We start from the raw sequence: 16,863 nt of genomic DNA on the forward strand, positions 1-16,863 counted from the left end.
TGTTTAGTGATATTGGACATTTTTCATGTGTCTGTTGGCCATCTGTATGTCTTTTTTGGAAAAATGTCTACTCAGGTCCTCTGCACATTTTTAAAATTGGGTTGTTTTTTAATGTTGAGTCATATGAGTTCTTTGTATATCCTTGATATTAACCTCTTATTGGATATACCATTTGCAAATATCTTCTCCCATTCAGTATGGAGACTATGCTTTTTTGATAGTCTGGTTTCCTTTGTTGTGCAAAAGCTTTTTAGCTTGATGTAGCTCCATTTGTTTATTTTTGTTTTTGCTTCCCTTGCCTGAGGAGATATATTTTTTAAAACTTGATAAAACTGATGTCAGAGTACAGCCTATATTTTCTTCTAGGACTTTTATGGTTTCAGTTCTTACATTTACATCTTTAATCAATTTTGAGTTTATTTTTTATATGGTATGAGAATATATTCTGGTTTGATTTTTTGCATGTTTCGGTATAGTTTTCCCAACACTATTTTTTGAAGAGGCTGTCTTTTACCTATTGGATTTTCTTGCTTCCTTTTTCATAGGTTAATTGCCAATATAAATGTGGGTTCATTTCGGGAATTTCTCTTCTGTTCCATTGATCTATGTGTCTATTATGTTTTTGTGCCAGTACCATACTGTTTTTATTACTGTAGCTTTCTAGTATAGTTTGAAATCAAAAAGTGTGATACTTTCACCTTTGTTCTTCTTTCTCAAGCTTGTTTCAGTTATTCAGGGTCTTTCGTGTTTGCATACCAATAGTAGAATTATTTGTTCTAGTTCAATGAAAACTGCGACTGGTATTTTGATAGGGATTGCATTGACTCTGTAGATTGCCTTGGGTAGTATGTTCTTTTTAACAATATTAATTCTACCAGTCCATTAGTATGGTATATCATTTCATTTGTTCGTATGGTCTCTAATTTCTCTCATCAGTGGCTTATAGTTTTCTGAGTATAGGCCTTTTATCTTCTTGCTTAGATTTATTCCTAGATATCTTCTTCTTTTTGATGCAACTGTAAATGGGGTTGTTTTCTTAATTTCTCTTTCTGATGGTTTATTATTAGTGTATAGAAAAGCAAGAGATTTCTGTATATTAATTTTGAATCCTGCAACTTTACTGAACTGATTTATTAGTTCTAATAGTTTTTTTGTGGTGTCTTTGGGATTTTCTATATATAATATCATGTCATCTCCAAATACTGACTGTTTTAGTTTTTCCTTCCAATTTGGATTCCTTTTATTTCCTTTTCTTGTCTGATTGCTGTGGCTAGTGCTGCCAATACTTTGTTCAATAAAAGTAGAAAGAGTGGGGATTCTTTTCTTGTTCCTGATCTTAGGGTAAATGCTTCAGCTTTTACCTTTGAGGTTGATGTTGGCTGTAGGTTTTTCATATATGGCCTTCATTATATTCAGGTGTGTTCCCTGTATACCCACTTTGTTGACAGTTTTTCTCATAAATGGATGTTGAACTTTGCCAAAAGTGTTCTCGGCATGTATTGAGATGATCATATGATTTGTATTCTTCAGTTTGTTAATGTAATGTATTTCACTGATTGATTTGTAGATTTTGAACCATACTTGCATCCCTGGGATAAATCCCATTTAATCATGGTATATGATTCTTTTAATGTATTGCTGAATTTGGTTTGCTAATATTTTGTGGAGGATTTTTTAAATTTATGTTTATCAGTGATAGTGGCCTATAATTATTTTTGTTTTGTCTTTGTCTGGTTTTTGTATCAGTGCTATGCTGGCTTTGTAGAATGAGTTCTGAAGGGCTCCTTCTTCTGAAATATTTTTGAATAATTTGAAAAAGATAGGTGTTATTTCTTCTCTAAATGTTTGGTAGAATTCACCTGTGAAGCTGCCTGGTTCTAAACCTTTGTTAGTTGTTGATTAAAGCATTTAGTCCATTTACATTTAAAGTAATTATTGATAAGTATGTACATTTTGTTAATTGTTTTGGGATTGTTTTGTATTTGTTTTTAGTTCCTTTCTTATTTTATTCTCCTCTCTTGTAGTTTGATGACTATCTTTAGTGTTATGTTTGGATTCCTTTCTCTTTTTTGTTTATGTATCTATTTAGATATTTGGTTTGTTACCATGAGGTATTTACATAGATATATAATTATTTTAAGTTGATTTTTGTTAAGTCCAAACACATTCAACAACTTTGCCTTCTTACAATCCCCAACCCTACATTTAATGTTTTTGACATCATATTTTATATCTTTTTGTTTTGTGTGTTCTTTTTAACTACTTATTGTGGATACAGAAGATTTTATTACTTTTACCTTTTAACCTTTCTATAGCTTTATAGGTGGTTAATCTACTACTATTACTGTATATTTGACTTTATAATGAGATTTTTTTCCTTTCAGAATTCTCATGTTTCTAGTTGTAGCCTCCGCCTCCTTTTTTTCACTTAGTGAAGTCCCTTTAATGTTTCTTGTAAAGTCATTTAGTGGTGCTGAACTCTTTTAGCTTGTGCTTGTCTATAAAACTCTTTATCTCCCCACCAAATCTAAATGGGAACCTTGTTGGATAGAGTATTCTTGGTTATAGGTTTTTCCCTTTCATCATTTTAAGTATATCATGCTAGTCCCTTCTGGCCTGCAGTGTTTCTGCTGAAAAGTCAGCTGATAACCTTATGGGAGTTTTCTCATACAACTTGTTGCTTTTCCCTTGATGCTTTTAATATTCTCTATCTTCAATTTTTGACATTTTAATCACAACGTGTCTTGGTTTGGTCCTCTTTGAATTGATCCTATTTCAGACTCTGGATGTTTCAGACTCTGGTTGTTTTCAGACTCTGGATGTTTATTTCTTCTAGCAGGTTAGGAAAGTTTTCAGCCATTATGTCTTCAGGTATGTTCTCTGACCCTTTCTGTCTCCCTTCTCCTTCTGGGACCCTTATAATGTGAATGCTTGACGTTGTCCCAGAGATCTCTTAAGCTGTCTTCCTTTCTTTTCATACTTTTTTCTTTTTCTATTCAGCATCAATTATTTACACTACTCTGTCTTCCAGCTCACTGATCAGTTCCTCTGTATCATTTAATCTACTGTTGATTCCTTTCAGTGTATTTTTCATTTTAGTTATTGTATTCTTCATTTCTCTTTGGTTGTTCTTTATAGTTTCCAATTCTTCGTTAAAAACTTCTAACTTCTTGCTCTGTGTATGAATTCTTCTCCCAAGTTCTTTGATCATCTTATAATCATTACCCAGAATTCTTTCTTGGGTAGATTGCCTATCTCCACTTCACTAGTTTTTCTTCTAGTGTTTTATCTTGTTCTTTCATTTGGAACATGTTCCTCTGTTGCCTTATTTTGCCTAACTTGCTGTTTTTATTTCTATGTATCTGGTAGGTCGTTTATATTTCCCAACCTTGAAGAAGTGATCTTTTGTAGAATAAGTCTCATGCTACCCAGCAGCACATCCCCCTCTCATCACCAGAGCTGTATGCTCTAAGGGTGCCCCTTATGTCGGCTGCATGAGTTCTTCTGTTGTGGTGGGCTGACTACTATAGGTGGTCTGGTATGTTTGGTTGGCCCTCAGTCCAGTTGATTGACAAGACTTACCTTGTGCAAAGGCTGCTGGCCACTGGTTGGTGGGGCCAGATCATAAGGCAGCTAGCTGTGGAGGGGGCTCTAGATCTAATGCTGGCTCACTGGCTGGTGGCATTGGGGTCCAGGAGATCCTGGGGTTGGTACCTGCTCACCAGTGGGTAAAACCATGTGCTGGGGCTAGTGCTGGCCCACTAGTGGGCAGAGCTGGGCCCTGGGGTCTGGCTGCAAGTATCAGATGTCCCAAAGCTGGTGTTGGGTTGCTGATGGGTGGGTTTGGTTCCGGACACAACTAGCTGCAGTGTCCAGGGTATCCCAAAGATTGTGTTTGCCTGCTAGTGGGTGGAGCCAGTGTCCAGCTGTTCCAAGGGCTGGTGCTGGTCTGTTGGTGGGTGGGCTGGATCTTCAGGCTGTGGGGTTGTGGTTGTCCTGGGGCTGTTGTCTGCCCACTGGTGGGTGAGGCTGGTACTGAAGCTAAGTAGACTAGCTGGTGGACAGGGCTAAGGTCCAGGTGGCCCCAGAGCAGATGCTGGCCTGCTGGTTGTTGGGCTGGGTCCCCAGGCAGTGGAGCTGTTGTTTTCCTGGGGCTATTTTCTGCCTGCTGGTGGGTGAAGTTAGGCCCAAGGCTAGAGCAGGCTCATTGTGGGTGGAGTCAGGGATTCTGGAGCTGGTGCCTGCCCACTGGTATGTGGAACTGTGTCCTGGTGCCTCTGGCTGGAGGGCCTGTGGGTCCTGGATCTACTGCTTGTGCAATGGTGTATGGGGCTGGGTCCTGGGCCCTCTGGCAGGCAGGGCCATATCCAGGGGTGGCTCTGGGCTCAGGGTTTCTTAAGGCAGCCTGTCTGCTGATGAGTGGGGCTGTGTCCCCACCCAGTTAGTTGCTAGCCTAGAGGTATCCCAGTACTTGTGTCTACAGGCTGTTTGTCAGGGGTGGGGCTGTGTCCTGAGACTAATAATGTAGAGGGAGGATTCTGCTTGCCAGCACCAGTGTCTATGTGTTAGAATGAACTCCCCAAAATAGCTGCTGCTAGTGCTTGTGTCCCCAGGGTGAGTTTCAGTTTCTTCCTGCCTTTTGGGGAAGATCCCCAAGATCAGCAGGTAGGTCTGACACAGACTCTTTTCTAATTACTGCTTCAGAGATTTTGTGTGTACCCTTTAAGAGTGGAGTCTCTATTTCCCACAGCCCTTTGAGACTCTTGAAAGTAAGCCCTGCCAGCCTTCAAAACCAAGTATTCTGGGGGCTTGTCTTCCTGGCAGAGGGCCCCTGGGCTGAGGTGCCTGATATGGAGTTCAGACCCCCTCTCTCCTTGGGGAGAACCTCTGCAATTGTAATTATTCTCCCATTTGTGGGTTGCTCACCCAAGGGTATGGGACCTGACTATATTGCAACTACGTCCCTCCTCCCTGTCTCATTGCAGTTCCTTCTTTACATTTTTAGTTGTAGAAGATCTTTTCTGGTAAGTTCCAGTCTTTTTGATCAATGATTGTTCTGTAAATAGTTGTAATTTCGATGTGTCTGTGAGAAGAGGTGAGGTCAGGATCCTTCTATTCCAACATCTTGGCTGATCTCTGGGCATTTAAATTTTTAAATAAAATATCTAGTACTTTTTCACTATATAAAAAAGAGAGCCTATCAGGATCTTCTCCATTGACAATGTATTAACCAGATAGTTTTGGGGTTTGGAGCTTTGAAACCAGTGTAATTGGAAAAGGAGATCAGTTTGCAGCCGCTGAACATGCAACTGATTAGTCAAGGAGGGCTCCTAGTCAGATATTGTACTCCTATTCACTTCCTGGGGATGGGTGTGTACAGCTTTACTGGGTCTCTTTTATTAGAAATAGACTCTGAGAACCTCAGTGGTGGTGCCATGTTTTCCATTTCTTCAGTAACGTTATATAATGGCTCTTTGCACGTTGGCCATTTAGGGTTTCCTGTGGTCAGTATATTCTCAGCATGCTTGTATTCAAGAAAAACTTGTTGACTGTTTTTTGAAAATGATTGCAACTCTGTTATTAATTCCAAACCTACTGAGCTTTTAAGATACAGGACAAAAGAATGAATGAATTAGAATGATGACTGCTTATAAAAGTTTCTGGCTCAAAAGAAGTCTAAGAAGCTGAGTTGATTGAACCTGAAGAAAAAGAATGACTCAATGCTTATTTTAAAATAGCAGAGTTAATAGGTGTTCTGTATTTGGATCCATTTGGTAAGGGTGAAAAGGACAGAACAAGTTGAAAAATTGACCTCCTTGGTTTTATAAAATACTTGTTCCATGAAAGAACAGTGTTTCGTGACAAGCCATACTCTCTCTATTTTAGTACCATGAATATTGTCCTTCATATACATCCTCTTCATCAAAGTTCCAATTGTTAAGTCTGGGACTCTGATTAGTAATATATTCATTCTTAAGTGTTCTTTTCCATTTATATTCTTCTAAAATCTGTCTATCTCTGGTGTTCTTGACATTTTTGGTTTTGTACATTCACTTTTATTAACATCCCAACAATATTTTTCCACTTAAAAATGATATGTTATCTCTTCTTATCATAAAAAGCAGTAGAAAAATTTATGCTTCCTAAATGGCCTTCTATTACCTTAAACAGAATGAGCTATAAGCATCAAACATATAATCAAATATCAAAATATACATAATCAATATCAATGAATTGCTATAGATAAAAGTTGTCAAAACAGGTTATTATTATTCCTGTCTTAATACAGAGTATGGTATTTTAAGGCATCTCATAAATTAGATCTTTATTAGTAATACAAATAATGCAAACAGTATTACTTCATTTTCATAGAACAAATCTGATTTCTTAGAAATATTTTGTAAAGTCATGAGGTCTTCCTTCTTGTAGTCACAAATAACATCATAGATCACAAGTTTTCTTGAAATTATGAAAGGTCCCCTTCCTATCATTTCTTTTGTACTTTAAATATCATTCTGCCTTCCTTATTGCTCACAGGATTATGTCTCTGATTTCTCCCTGGTTAGCTCTATCCCTCAATGTGAATTTTATTTCATTTACTTTCTTACTGGACATTTGCCATCTTTTTTTTAAAATTAATTAATTAATTTTTGGCTGTGTTGGGTCTTCGTTGCTGTCTGCGGGCTTTTTCTAGTTGCACTGAGCAGGGGCTACTCTGCCTTGCGGTGTGCGTGCTTCTCATTGTGTTGGCCTCTCTTGTTGCAGAGCACATGTTCTAGGCATGCAGGCTTCAGTAGTTGGTGCACAAAGGTCATTAGTTGTGGCTCACGGGCTCTAATAGTTGTGGTACACGGGCTTATTTGCTCCGTGGCATGTGGGGTCTTCTCAGACCAGGGATCATTCTTAAACACTGTGTCACTAGAGAAGTCCCCATTTGACATCTTGACTAAGTAGTGTACTCCTTTAGAGACACAAAACAACTGCAGAGAGATGCAAAACTGCAAATGTATGCTCTACTCGAAAGTGCCCAGATTAACACATACCAACATTCACTGCCTTGCAGATATGTACAGACATCAGAGTTTAGGTACACTGCTCTCTTTTTGTCCCTTTCTTCTACCATATAAACACCCCAATTCCCATTTTGATCTACTGGTGACTGAGTTCAAATGACCCATTTATTTTTACATTGTAGATGAGCACATTGTTACCTCGCAGTTAATAGTCCACTTGGAGCAAAGTTGGCTTCATAAGTGCTTTCAATATGTGTTGGAGCTTTGCACAAAATTTAAATCTCCCTTCTGAGATTCACATACTTTAATTTAGAAAGTTATACCAAGAACTCCGATTGCCACCTTCTTCAGATGTCCCTAGCATGAAGAATGTGACCTACCAAGCATAAATTTTATTTGCTGAGATTTAAACCTAACTTCCTTTATCTGTTTCTACCTGTGTTATTTCACTCTGTATGGCTATAGCTTGGGCAAGATTCCCTTTCCAAACTAGTTTAATACTCTTACATAATTTTCCACTGGCCTTGTTATAATACATTTTATCTAAGTTCAATTCCTATGTAAATTAATAACTGATTTATTTGATTATCAAGTCCTAGGACAGGAAGAAACTTTAATAGTTGAACTTGAAATGAGAATCTATCTGCTGTTTAAAATCCCTAAAATTTTATGCCTCTTAGGCAGATTCTTTAAGCTTTGCTAGGTATATCCATAATGAGTGAAAAGTTCAGAGTTAACTTGTAAATATATGGCTTATGATACAGTTTTGACAAAAGAACTTCTTAGGAGGGTCATAGTTCATGGAAGTCACGCATTAAAGTCTGAAAAACAGTCCATAATATAAAACCATTTCCTGCAGCCTATAAAATTGTCCAGGAATTCCCTGGCAGTCAAGTGGTTAAGGCTTGGCACTTTCACTGCGGTGATCAAGGTTCAGCCCATGGTGGGAGAACTAAGATTCTGCAAGCCGTGCGGCATGGCACAACAAAGAAAAAAGCAGCAATCTTTATAAAATTGTCCATGCCGGTGAGATTTAAATGTAATCCTTATTTAAAAATTCAGCTTCAATTAATGTTATAAATAGAGGATCTTGTTAACATAATACATGATAAATAAAAATTTGAAGTTTTCCTTATTCATCTGATTTTAGCCTGTTGAGACACTTGTTGGACTTCTGAACGGTAGAACTGTAAGATAATAAATCAGTGTTTAAACTGCTAAGTTTGTGATAATTTGACAGGTGGATAGGTGTGCTACTAGGCTTTTGAAGTATCTTTGTAGGTACATTTCCTCAACTATCAGAGAATCCTCTGATGTCTTCACACTCCCCTATTCTTTTAGCATGTGCTCAGCCTTTTAAATCCTGCCTGCTCTCTCCCACCTCCACATTTCAGCCTCTTCTCGGTTCCTGGACTAAACTCCTAGTTCTCTCCTCTCTCTGATACTCTAAATCTTTGTCGTGCAGCTATTTCTTCTGGCACCCATTTCTATTGCTGGGAAAAGTCATTTTCTGAGATGTAGAGAGCATAAGTCTTTTAAAATACATTTTTGAAAAGTTTATAAACTCTAAATTTGGTGGCCTTGGAAACAAAGCTCCAGTTGCTCTTTCCTTAAAATAAGGCACTGATGTACATCTGATATATTCATTTTAACTAACTGCGCTAAACTGCAGCAAAATCAATCTTGTAGCAATTTGAACAAACCATTAAAATCCTCAGAAAGAACAGATAACATTTCATTTATTTCAAAAGAATAGAGATAATCCCTGAGTTGTCATCAGCCTTCAAATACTTTATTTTGTATTAGAGCTGTATTAAAAAGTGTTTGAGGAGGGTGATGAAACTCAAATGGAAAAGAAAAATAAATTACTTAAGGTTTTCAAGCAACTGCTAGGCACTTAGAGCAGCTGAAAGAAGAGCATTTTTGAGTGTACTGAATGTTAATTCTCAATTTGTAAGCGGGGCAGGATGAGTTTATAAAGTGTAGGTTGAGTGGACTACTTCCCATTCTTGTTGGTTCTTCCTCCACCAGGAGGCTAAACCTAATGATGTCCATTGCAATGAAGAGGGCTCACACCAACAGCATAGACTTTGACCCTAAATTGCTAAGTCCAAAGAAGCACTACTTGATTTGAAATCAAAAGATTAGAGATGGTTGACACTTCACCCCCACGCTTTCAAAGAAAAAGTGTTTTGGGGGGAGGAGGGTTTGGCTGTGAGGAAAGGAAGGGGGTAGTGAAGAATACAGAGTGAGAAACCTAGTGGAGTTTGTGCCCCTTGACCTCTTAGAGAAGAATTCTAAGGGGGCAGGGGTGGGATAGGAAGGGAGGGAAGAAAACATAATAAGGTCCCTCACAAAATTTGGGGACATTTGAGAGAGGAGTCAGATGTTTTCTGTCTGCAGCTTAAGAGAAACTGTTCTGCAAGTGGTCTCACACAACTGGGTTTGAGAGAAACAAAAGATCGATGGCAGCATGACACAAATAGTCACGAGACATGCCTTAAACTTTCACTGCTATAGCGGGCTAAATAATGGCCCCCCAACAGATACGTCTAAATCTTAGACCCTGGAACCTGTGAATGTGACCTTATTTGGGAAAAGGGTCTTTGCAGATATAATTAAGTTAAGGATCTCAATATGAAACCATCCTGGATTATATGAGTAGACCCTAAATCCAATGGCAAATATCTTCCGTAAGACAGAAGAGAAAACACAGACACTGACAAAGAGAAGGCCATATGAAGATGGAGGCAGATAATGGAGTTATGCAACTACAAGCCAAGGAATGCTGGAGACACCAGGAACTGGGAGAGGCAAGGAAGAATTCTCCCTATATCTTGAACTTCTAGCCTCCAGAACTTTGAGAATAAATTTCTTTTGTTTTAAGCCACCAAGTGTGTGGTAATTTGTTAAAGTGGCCTTAGAAACCAAGATACACTGCCCCCACACCTCTAATGATTGAGAACTTGAGAAAGGTGGCAATTTATGAATGTCTGTGCATCTGAAACTACGTGCATATGAAACTAGTAGGGAAACGATGGTGAGCTCCAGTAAAGATACACTGCTAGTGTAGGTAGAAGGACTCTACCCACCCTAATGGGGGACCACCCATTAGGGATGTGAGGAGAGAAGCTTCACTGGTGTGGAATTTTCTATAACCTGGAGCTATGCTGGAACCAAATGTGGCAACCACCAAAGCCACCAATGGGTATCACTTACTCCATGAGGGGAGATCACAAGGACATTGATTATTGACAACAGAGTGAGAAACAGAAGCTGAGAAGGAGATATAAGGAGTGCATACCACCCCTTCCCTCATTAGGTGGCTGTGTAAGATCCCCAGTGAACTCATTAGTACCAGCGAGAGCAGGAGAGGAACTCAGCTGAGCCTAAATAATCACTATTAATTTGACCAGGAAATCACTGAATTTGAACTGAATTTACTTACAACCACCTAGATAAAGTTGAAGCCAAGAGACTGTCTTGAGACTTGAAAAGAGAATGGATACATAGTTCTAGAAATAAAATTCTAACTTTGGACCCTTGAATTTTGTAGACTGTAGTGCTCAAAAACATATTCCTACTTATAACTACAAAAAAATTATTCAAATTATTTAGCAGCATATATGTACACTTAAATAATACATAAATACACTTAAATTTTGTGAAATATTAGAAGGGGTTATCTAGCAACAGGAAAAGTGTCAAGTAGGGCCAGAATTGTGCTTCAAAAAGAAAAATGGATAATGTTATGGAATATAAGTGATTTTTTAACTTCCCAAATACTTCCCGTTCTCCGGATGGCAAAGACCCAGTTTTTTCAGATATTCACCTTCCCTGTCAGGGATGTGGGCCCAAGAAAGGTGATCACATCTTCAGCACCCCCAGGCAGTGGATGGTGATTTGTCAAACTCAATCATGATTATTTGATTCTCCTTTCAATTAATTGTATATTAAAGACAAGTGGCCCAGTCTTGGGCAATGAGACATTAGAAGACATCCACTAGGAAGTTCGTGGGAGAGAGTCTTTGGTAATAAATAAATGCATGGGAAACTTTCCCTTTTCAATTGTTGTATGTTGTTGTGACTGCACATGATCCTGGGACAAGAATGACAAGCAGATAATGACAGAGAAGGAAAATGGGTAAAAACCTGGGTCCTGAAAATTGCAATTGGTTTACTGAATTACTTACGAGCCCTGTACAATTCTATCTCCAATTTATTTTTTTCCTGTCCCTTGCATCCTAATTAAAAATAAAATAAAATTATTAAATCCTGATATAAACCTCTATGTGAAAATTTGAATTGAAGAAAAGGGAAAGGAATTCTCTAAAACTAATCTAATTTCATGTTAAATATGGCAAATCAGTGAATATTAGTAACGAAAAAGCAGATCATAGTATAAAATGGATTTGATTTAATTCTTATCCAGTAATGTGACAAAGCAAATATGTCTGTAAAAATTGATGCAAGGCATAAAAGTAATTAATTTGAATGAATTCCTACACAGGTATCTATTGTATACACAAATAAATATCTTTAAAAACTTGAAGGAATGTTAAAGGCATCCTCATGCATACATTGAAAACATATATTTCCATGAATACACAGCAAGCAATAGGGGGGGAAATGCAATAAATTTTAATAGAAATTAGCTTGGACAAAAAATAGAATAATGTCTGTCTTTTGAGCCATGGATTATTGTAGGATACTAATATATTTAAATCTAAAATGTTAAGGTACTAACCAGTCTGTGTGGCTGGCTGCTAGATTACAATTTTAGTAAAGAAAATGATACAGGTTAAAAGACTTGATCTTAGTTTGAATTTCTATGCTCTACCACTTGGAAATCACATCATGTTTAGTGTATTATCCCATGCTACCTTTCACCTTTTCAGGAATATTTTTCAATATTTAGGGAGAGGATTTTGTCATAAATGCTCACAAAAAGTGAAACCTCTCGGGGCTTGTGGATGTTAAAGGATCTGTAAACACTTCAGCAGTTATAAAGTGTTACACAAAATTGTATAAGTATATGCAATTAATTGTCTTATTTCAATAAAAAGTTAGATTTTGCTTCATGTGATAACTCTTGAAAAAGTATGTTAGAGGATATGATTTTGAGTATAGAACTATTGAACAGTTGTATAACAAAATGATAGTGTTTAGTTTTGTTAAGCTCAGGGTAGGCAACCCCAAAATTTGCCCTAATGGCTTATTATTTTGAATTAATGTTACTTAAGAAAATGGCCAATGAAAAAGGGACACTCTGACTCTCCTTTCTGTCTTCCTAAAAGCAGAAAATAAATCTCTCATGTGAAAGGTACACTCACTGCCTCTGAAGGTAAAAAGACACCCTTATCAACAGAGATAGGAAATTTGAGCTGAGAAACTTGCATAAACAAGTCTTGTTGCTTCTTTAATTTACTACCTCAAGCCCAAACTCTGTTTAGATTCTTCACTAATTGGGCACCCCAAACCTAAGTTTCTTTGTCCTGTCAATTCCTAACAAATTTATTGATTCTCTGCCTAAAAAATATAAAAGCTGCCTGCTTTGGCCACATCTCAGGTCCCATTTCTATGAGAACTCCATGTGCACAAATTAAAATTTTGTTTCATTTTCTCCTGTTAATCTGTCTCATGTCAATTTTATTACTAGTCCAGCCACAAGAACTCAAGAAGGCTAGAGGGTGAAATCCCTCTCCTGCCTGGGTGAGCCAGACAGGAGGCTGGCTGGACCCTGTTTCCTGTCCTGAGGCTGCTCCAGCTGAGAGATCCTGGGAACATGTGACAAAGGTCTGCAGAAGGTAAGATTTCTTATCATATCAGCATTCTGGATCTCTGCCTGCAAGCTGTGGTGGAAGGGAAAGTGGTGAGAGTCCCTTTTCTCTCTATAAATTTAGATTAGCAAGGGAAAGTATTTGTAGAGCAGTTCCTTGATTAACAACTCTTGGGGATTTTTTCCTCTCAGGCATGGTCACTGTTTTTGTCTCTGTCTGTTGTTTTTTCTGTCATAAGGAAGAAGAACCATAAGACAGAAGGCAGGAGTAGGCCCTGTAAGCCTTTTGTTTGAGCTGATCTCACAGACTGGTCAATTAACTGTTCTCACCAGACCAACATCATTCAGGCAAACTTTGCTGTGGGTCCTCTATGAAAAAATGGACGAGGTTTTCCCTTCCATCTTGTTCTATGTCCTGAGAGCTTGGCTTTGTATCTGGTGAGAATATTCTCTTTAGTCTCCACCATCTGAAAGGTGATTTACCAGGGTTCATCTGGTGGCCAGTCAAATTGACTGGGCTTCCAAGACACAAAGTGACAAGCAGCACTCTCTTTGTCCAGTTATGCCAGCTATCAGGGGGTTTGTCATAAGGGGTCCCAGTCCATAAGGGGCCTTTGTCATCTGTCTTCATTGCTTGTTAGTGCTGGAAAAGTCCCATTCCAGTAGTGCCTGCCTGGTTCCGTAAACTAGTGGGATATGGCTGGAGGCATCCCACAGTTTTGTGGGATGCCAGAGACACCATCTCCACTACACCACTGTAGCAATGAAGGGCTTTTTTCCTAGACTAACTTGGGAGTGAACTTTCTGGATCTTATGAGGGCTAAATACTCTTGTGAGATAACTCTTGCATCTTTGTTTAAGTAATAATAAAATAGTGGTATGAGTCACTATTTGATGTTAATATAAGATCCTACTTGTCAATAGGCACAGGATGGATCATTTAGATTGGCTATATTTGAAAGGAAAAAAATTTTGGTTTTTTTAAGGAACCTCCATACCGTTCTCCATAGTGGCTGTACCAATTTACATTCCCACCAACAGTGTAGGAGCGTTCCCTTCTCTCCACACCCTCTCCAGCATTTATCGTTTGTAGACTTTTTTTGATGATAGCCATTCTGACTGGAGTGAGGTCATTGTAGTTTTGATTTGCATTTCTCTAATAATTAATGATGTTGAGCATCTTTTCATGTGTTCGTTGGCCATCTGTATGTCTTCTTTGGAGAAATGTCTATTTAGGTCTTCTGCCCATTTTTTGATTGGGTTGTTTGTTTTTACAATATTGAGCCACATGTGCTGTTTGTAAATTTTGGAGAGTAATCCTTTTGACATGATCCAGCAATCCAACTCCTGAGAATATATCTGGAGAAAAACATGGTTTGAAAGGATATATGCACCTCCATGTTCATTGCAGCACTGTTTACAGTAGCCAAGACATGGAAGCAACCTAAATGTCCATTGGCAGATGAATGAATAAAGAAGATGTGCTACATATATACAATGGAATATTACTCAGCCATTAAAAAGAATGAAATAATGCCATTTGCAGCAACATGGATGAACCTGGAGATTATCATACTAAGTGAAGTAAGTCAGACAGAGAAAGACAAATATCATATGATATCACTTATATGAATAATTTTTTAAAAAGTGATACAAACAAACTTATTTACAAAACAGAAAGACTCATAGACTTAGAGAGTGAACTTATAGTTACCGGAGGGAAGGGTGGGTGGGGATAGATTGGGAGTTTGGGATTGACCTGTACACACTGCTATATTTAAAATAGATAACAAACAAGGACCTACTGTATAGCACAGGGACCTCTGCTCAATATTCTATAATAACCTACATGGGACAAGAATTTGAAAAAGAATAAAGACATGTGTATGTAAAACTGAATCACTTTGCTGTACACCTGAAACTAACACAACATTGTTAATCAACTATACTCCAATATAAAATAAAAATTTAATAAAAAATAAAATAAAATAAAAGGAAAAAATTTTTGAGAGCCCTCATCATAAACACTTGTCATATTGGTATTTATGGGAGGATAAAACTGAAAGAAAAAAAGAAAGAGTTATAAGGACTAGTCTTAAAGAATCCCTCATTAAGATGAAAGAACAGAAACTAGACTTAAAACAGAAATTCAACATAAACTCCCTTTCTTAAAAATTGGCCCATCTCCTCAGCAGTTCCCCAGGCCCTCTTACAAATAATCAGGAAATAAATCAACTGGAATCTAACACTCAAGAGAATAGAAACAACTGTCTTTGTCTTGCAAATCTCTACAAGACCAAAAGTACAACTCTAGAAACAAGTCAAAGCCCATCTAATTTTACCAGTTCCAAGGCCTCATATACTCCTCTCAAAATACTTGTAGACACTATAATAGATCAGTATATTGGAGCAAAATTTTCCTGTACTTAAGAAAAAAATTAAATAATAATTACCCTAAGACTTATGATAACAAACAAATATACTCCAAAACTCCTAGGAGAAAATTTACATTTTATTTAGCTCTACCACTTAAAGTTAAAATAACCCTTAAAGTCATAAATCTTATCATGTATTTGAAATGTAAATGCATTGCACATAGCCTGAGCCTGAGCCAAGATTAACTCAATTGGAAGAACCTGAAATTAATAATAATAATAACAACAGCAAAAATAATATTAATACGAAAAAAAGCCTTTTAAAACACTACTTAAAAAACTCTCTTGCCCAACAAACTTCTTAAAATTGTTTGTCAATGGCAAAAACAGATCTTAAAAGTTTTCCCCACAAATAAGAAAACTTTAGCCATCTCATTAAATAATCTTATTTTTCCAACTGTTATTTGTAAACTAGTGAGGTTTTTTTTTAATTGTTCCTGATTCTAAATAAAAACTAGATCTCTGGTTGTGTCCATCTATATGTCTATATGTATTTTACTTCTGGATTGTACTGCCAAAATTAATTGTAAAAGAGTTCTATTTAATTGATTTAAGCACTATTAGTAAAAATTCTCAAAAATATAATAAAAACCTACTCAAATAATTTTCAGCTTCACATGATCTAGGATAATCTTTAGTAAACAGAAGCTAATTTTAATCTTCTTTGTTCAATTAATACAGGTAAGACTTCAGAGTTAGCATCAAATATAATGCAGATAAACAAATTTTGTTCTACCTGGGTTTACCAGCCAAATGGGTTAATATTGTCTCTGTTGCAGTTTTTCGGCCAAAAACCCCAAAATAAACAAATAAACAACAAAATAAAACCATGGTAATGACTAACTGCTTTAATGTCTCATAATGTTTTCATGAGTAACATATGTATGATTGTTAAGAACAAATAGATTAAATAGATGTAAATATTTTAGGTGAACATTTTAACAATTGTTTTATGATATGACATAAATCTCTTTAGTAATTTACATCTATGGAGTTTTACAAAATAAATTAAATAGTGGGAATTCATTGAATGTCCAGATCATTTTCAAATGAGTTAAAATATTGAAACATTAGTTGCTAAACAAGTGTAAGTTTACACCTACTTTTGACCTCTTGTTACAGGTACACTAAGTATATTTGGCTCTATCAGTAAATATATCTTGTGCTTTATTGAAATATTGTACTATAAAGTAGCATATGCTTCTAGAAATTACAAAATGTGTTTACAAGTTCACCAAGCCACAAAATGATGTTAATACAGTTCACAATTGTTTAATTCTTTATTTTCACTAAAAATTAAGATTTCAAAGGATTAAGAATTCTAATTAATATGTGTGGTTATAGCTACCAGACACACACACACACACAAAAAAAAAAACCCACAAGATTTTGTGTCTTGTCAAAATAACTTCTTATATTCTGTGTTGTCTTTATCAGATCTTTGATTACTTAGCAAACCTAGTCTTCTTGATATTAAAAGAGTTAAGTTTGCTCAACTATTTAACCTTCTATATTTACCTATGAAGTCTTTAATTGTTGTTTTGGTTAAAAGGGTAGTTAAGCAATGTTTCTTAGTGACTTATTTGACAAAATGTTTTAAAACCCTTTTGATATTCTTGACAAACTTCCCCCAAAT

This window comes from Balaenoptera musculus, chromosome 17 (genome assembly GCF_009873245.2).
Source record: "Balaenoptera musculus isolate JJ_BM4_2016_0621 chromosome 17, mBalMus1.pri.v3, whole genome shotgun sequence".
NCBI lineage: Eukaryota > Metazoa > Chordata > Mammalia > Artiodactyla > Balaenopteridae > Balaenoptera > Balaenoptera musculus.